A 6,023-nucleotide genomic window follows, 5' to 3' on the forward strand; every position below is an offset into this window, starting at 1 on the left:
AGTATGGGGGGGGTCCCTATCCCATGAATGTGACAAAAAATATTTTAGGCAATATACATTATATCAGTGTTCCCCAATCTGCCATTAGAAAACTAAGGAACACTAACACTGTAAGGAACACTGCATTAGATGTACGTTGGCTTTACTCCTCCATTTCAGAGGGATCTGCTGTCAACCGTGTGTAGGGACAGATCGACAAAGAAGCCTAGATAGGCATGCTGAATGTCAATCTAGTTCTTATTGCCAGACATGTCTTATTCCCTCTTATCATTGCAATAAACATGTACACTTGGCCGAGCCCAGCGTTACTATTCTGTCCTCAGGCAGTGATTTAATATACAGCAGCAATATATGATTGCTTATATGTCTACACGCATCCGGGATCCCTATGAATGTATCCTATTTATATCAACAAGAAACCTTCTCAATGCTGCCCGAGTCCGTAAGGGGTTTGGTCTGAAGTTTAACACAAGGTTTGTAAGGGATTAGAACTCTGTGCTCTGATGCTGTCGCCATGTGTATTAGTTCCTTTGAAAGTTCTTCACATCATTGTTCACATATATGCTGTGTGACAGAAATGGTGGTCAGGGATCTCTATACATCCCCAAAGTACCTGTCAAAAGTTTCTGTGGTGACCGACGGTGTATGGTGGTACCTCGGGTTGTAGCAGTGTAGGTGGATGGGGCAAGATGATATTAACCCCCGGGGCCAGGTGTTGTTAACCCCTAGTGTTCGTGACGCCAGAGTGGTTTTTGGGTACCGGAACCACACGAACGGTATCTCCGCTATTCCATTGGCTAGGTAGTGAAGGGAGAGTCCACAACCAGTTATGGTTTAATGGAGGCTTTATATATGTTATCTTCACAGCTAGGCCAGATTCTCAGAGAGGTGGCCAGGAACACAGAAGGACCTCGCAGCTTGCTGGGACCAATTAGACTTGTAATTGACTTTATCTTGAGGCTTGACTTTAGAATGGACTTGACTATGGGTAGTGACAGCAGATAGACCTGACTTACCGGAATGACTGTAGATTTGAGGCCTCCCAGGTGCTGGAGATCTCTGGTGTTTGCTGTTCCTCAGCAGGGAGGATAAGAGCAAAAAAAAAAAAGACAGAATTGTAATGTCCGCCCCCTTAACCCCTTAATTTTTACGTTTTCATTTTTTCCTCCTCGCCTTCTAAAAATTATAACTCTTTTATATTTTCATCCACAGACTAGTATGAGAGCTTGTTTTTTGCGTGACCAGTTGTCCTTTGTAATGACATAACTCATTATATCATAAAATGTATGGCGCAACCAAAAAACACTATTTTTGTGGGGAAATTAAAACGAAAAACGCAATTTTGCTAATTTTGGAAGGTTTCGTTTTCACGCCGTACAATTTATGGTAAAAATTACATGTGTTCTTTATTCTGAGGGTCAATACAATTAAAATGATACCCATTATTATATACTTTTATATTATTGTTGCGCTTAAAAAAAATCACAAACTTTTTAACCAAATTAGTACGTTTATAATCCCTTTATTTTGATGACCTATAACTTTTTTATTTTTCCGTATAAGTGGCGGTATGGGGGCTCATTTTTTGCGCCATGATCTGTACTTTTTTTTGATACCACATTTGCATATAAAAAACTTTTAATAGGGGACTATTCATAGCAATACCATGATTGCTAATACTGATCTGTTCTATGTATAGGACATAGAACAGATCAGTATTATCGGTCATCTTCTGCTCTGGTCTGCTCGATCACAGACCAGAGCAGGAGACGCCGGGAGCCGGAAGGAGGAAGGAGAGGGGACCTCTGTGCGGCGTTATGAATGATCGGATCCCCGCAGCAGCGCTGCGGGCGATCCGATCATTCATTCAAATTGCGCACTGCCGCAGATGCCGGGATCTGTATTGATCCCGGCACCTGAGGGGTTAATGGCGGACGCACGCGAGATCGCGGGCGTCGGCCATTGCCGGCGGGTCCCTGGCTGCGATCAGCAGCCGGGATCAGCCGCGCATGACACGGGCATCGCTCCGATGCCCGCGGTTATGCTTAGGACGTAAATGTATATCCTGGTGCGTTAAGTACCACCGCACCAGGACGTACATTTACGTCCTGCGTCCTTAAGGGGTTAAATAGAGGGGGGGGGGGGGCTAAGCCAAAGCCCATAGGTTAAGCTGGTGCTCTCTGGGTAACATCATGTGATAACATAACATGTGACATTTCACAGGTCCTTTAGACAGCATCTCACATGTCCTTTATACTAACTATACATTGGGACACTGATTACAATCCCATTATAATAAAATAGATAACAGTACAGTAACAGCAGGGGAGACACTGCAGGAGAGCCCCCAGGTCACTGAGGGACTCAACCTGACAGGGTCTAAGGGTAGTACAGAACCATGTTCTTTACTGGGACATCACATTTCAGAAAGTGCAGATCTCATCCAGAGAAAGCTGTGAGAGACATTGGAAACACAGGAAATTGATAAAATACCTGGCAAGACTTAGACTGTCATATTATTGGGCATGGATTTTCATGGGATGAAAAGCAGTTTTGGTAGTGGGGCTTTTCATCCCCTTCCTGGACCAGTCCAGATTTTCAGGGTGGCCCCAAGTCAGCACAGGTGCTGAGACTTATTATTGTGCTTAAAAAAAGGTGTAATCAAGTCTGCAATAACAGGTGTGAGGAACTTGAGTTGAAGTCCTGTTGTCTGTGAGCTTCTCATGGGCCATTTGTGTGAGGTAACATCTATAAAGTTTATTTTTGTTGGGTGGCTGGTAGTAAGCCACCTTTTTGGCGAGGCTAAGTTTACACATACAGTGGGGCGACAGCTGCTTACAGTATAAATCCAGTGATCGTTCATGCAGCCCTCCCCATGTAGTAGCCTCTGTAAACAAGCACTGATCTACCACATTTACAATGGGGCTCAGGCTGTCTAATCACAGTATAGAATAATAGTTAAAAAAAAAACTGTATTGCATTAAGTAGGCTCCAAATAGGGCCATGTTAAGGCTGGGCACTAGAGATGAGCGAACTTACAGTAAATTTGATGCGTCACGAACTTCTCGGCTCGTCAGTTGATGACTTTTCCTGCATAAATTAGTTCAGCCTTCAGGTGCTCCCGTGGGCTGGAAAAGGTGGATACAGTCCTAGGAGACTCTTTCCTAGGACTGTATCCACCTTTTCCAGCCCACCGGAGCACCAGAAAGCTGAACTAATTTATGCAGGAAAAGTCAGCAACCGCCGAGCTGAGAAGTTCGTGACGAATCGAATTTACTGTAAGTTCGCTCATCTGGGCACATTCACACACACAGATATTTCCCTCAGCAGTAAAATACACCATGAAATACATGGCAGAAATGCATAGGGTAGGTGTGGATTTCTTTCACTGTGTATTTCGTTATGGTTTGGACACAGATTGGCCCTATTTAATGAAGATACAGCAATACAGTATTGTATGTGGTTTTCAACATGCATTTGGGGCAAAATGGTGCACCCCCTCAATGCAAGTCTATGGGAGGGGGCGTGACGGCCGTCACGCCCCCTCTCATAGACTTGCATTTAGGGGGCGTGTCTGTGATGTCACGAGGGGCGTAGCTGACCCCCGCAGCAATAAAACAGAGTTCAGAACATTTACTTCCGAACGCTGGCCAGTGGAGTATACCTTTAAAGGGGTACTCCGCCCCTAGCATCTTATCCCCTGTCCAAAGGATAGGGCAGCAGTCTTCAAACTGTGGCCCTTCAGATGTTGCAAAACTACAACTCCCAGCATGCCCGGACAGCCAACGGCTGTCCGGGCATGCTGGGAATTGTAGTTTTGTAACATCTGGAGGGCCACAGTTTGAAAACCAATGGGATAGGGGATAAGATGTCAGATCGCCGGGGTCCCGCTGCTGGGGACCCCCGGGATCTCGGCTGCGGCACCCCGCTATCATTACTGCACAGAGCACGCTCGCTCTGTGCGTATTGATGGGCAATACATGGGCCGGAGCATTTTTACGTCACTGCTCCGCCCCTTGTGAAGTCGTGGCCCGCCCCTCAATACAAGTCTATGAGAGGGGGCATCGATACATAAAGGCTCCGCCCCCTCGTGACATCACAGCCCGTCCCGTCCAATAGACTTGCATTAAGGGGGCGGGGTGTGATGTCATGAGGGGGCGGAGCTGTGATGTAAAGATGCTCCAGCCCCTGTATCGCCGGTCATTACGCACAGAGCGAGCGTGCTCTGTGCAGTAATGATAGCGGGGTGCCGCAGCCGAGATCCCGGGTCCCCAGCAGCGGGACCCTGGCGATCTGACATCTTATCTCCTATCCTTTTGATAGGGATTCAGGATGCGAGGGGAGAGAAAAAAAGATACAGGGGGCGCTCCCTGAAATAGTATATTCACTGATGTGCACCCTCCACCACACCAACAGTGATATACCGAACTTGGAAGAGCCGCACTATGACCTGTGCAGCCCTTATGTTAGATGAGCTGCAGTTCTCCCACCGGCATCGGACTCCTAGGTTAGAAGCCGATATGCAATATAGGGAGATAATGTGGGAAAAAGCCAGTACAATGGAGGCGCTGCTCAAATGGCGAAATTACAGGAATACTCAGGCGGTGCAGGATAACGAAATTTTATTGAAAGTGATAGGACAACGCGTTTCGGCATCTGCTGATGCCTTCCTCAGGTCCACTTAACAGTTCCCAAACTTCATTGGTGTTCAGTGTGAGAGAGCTGGATAATGATCCTGTCCGGCGTCCGCACAGCTGTTGGTATCAAGCAGCGGTGCGAACGCCGGACAGGATCATTATCCAGCTCTTTCACACTGAACACCAATGAAGTTTGGGAACTGTTAAGTGGACCTGAGGAAGGCATCAGCAGATGCCAAAACGCGTTGTCCTATCACTTTCAATAAAATTTTGTAATCCTGCACCGCCTGAGTATTCCTGTAATTTCGCCATTTGAGCAGCGCCTCCATTGTACCGGCTTTTTCCCACATTATCTCCCTATATATGATAGGGGATAGGATTTCTAGGGGTGGAGTACCCCTTTAAGTCTCCTGAAAATCGGAAGCCTTGAATTTTGCACAAGGATTTTTTTTATTTTTTACAATTTGCTAAATCTCCCTTGTACTGTATATCAGATAGCTCATGTTCATCACTTTATATTTCTCTCTTATAGAAAATGAGATGACAAAAACCATCATGTAGCGCAGTGGTCCTCAACCTGTGGCTTTCCAGCTGGCTGTGGCTGACTACAACTCCCACAACCATATCCGGAAGTTTTAGTTTGGCTGCCCGAGGATGTTTTGAGTTGTAGTTTTGCCACAACTGGGGAGAGGCAGGTAGAGGAGGAATCATTTTAATGTCAATGCACAGCTGACTGTGTGTGACTGCCCTCCTGGGAAGCTAAAGGACTCAACAAAGCTATGTATATTGGCCCTTTTATCCCAGAGAGAGAGTGCCCGAGAAACAGCAGTCAGACACCCCCAACACACGCAGCTTCGTTCCGGTACTTAGGAGAATTCCTTTCAACTGCATCTCAGAACTTCAATGGAAACCCACCACCCATGCATTATAGTTAGATAAAAGCTCGCCCCATGGATCTTTCCAAGCAGTATGTTTCTGAAAGATGAGCAAGAGTGCTGGGGCTATCAGCGTTCAGTTATCCCAGCAGTAGGCTGTCAGTGAAGCAAGGTGCTCTTGTGCTAGTTTCCATAGTTTCCATATGCAAAGCAATTTTCAGATAAAATCCAGTGGGCTGTTTAGTTGGTGACCTGTGTGATCATTACGAAACATAAGGAATCACTGTCCCCTGTAGCAGTGCTTCCATTTTTCCCATAGACATGAATATTCTCCTTTGATGTGACCACAAAAGTGCGTTATTGGGCAAATTTATTCCGAAAAAATGTTTTATCAGCAGTCACCACTTACTGACACTGCAGAGATGATCAAAACTGTCAGTGCGGGAGACCCGGAGAAGAGCCAGTGCTCCTAGAATTAGCTTGCACCCCATCACCTTCCCAGCGGCCACTG

This window comes from Hyla sarda, chromosome 4 (genome assembly GCF_029499605.1).
Source record: "Hyla sarda isolate aHylSar1 chromosome 4, aHylSar1.hap1, whole genome shotgun sequence".
NCBI lineage: Eukaryota > Metazoa > Chordata > Amphibia > Anura > Hylidae > Hyla > Hyla sarda.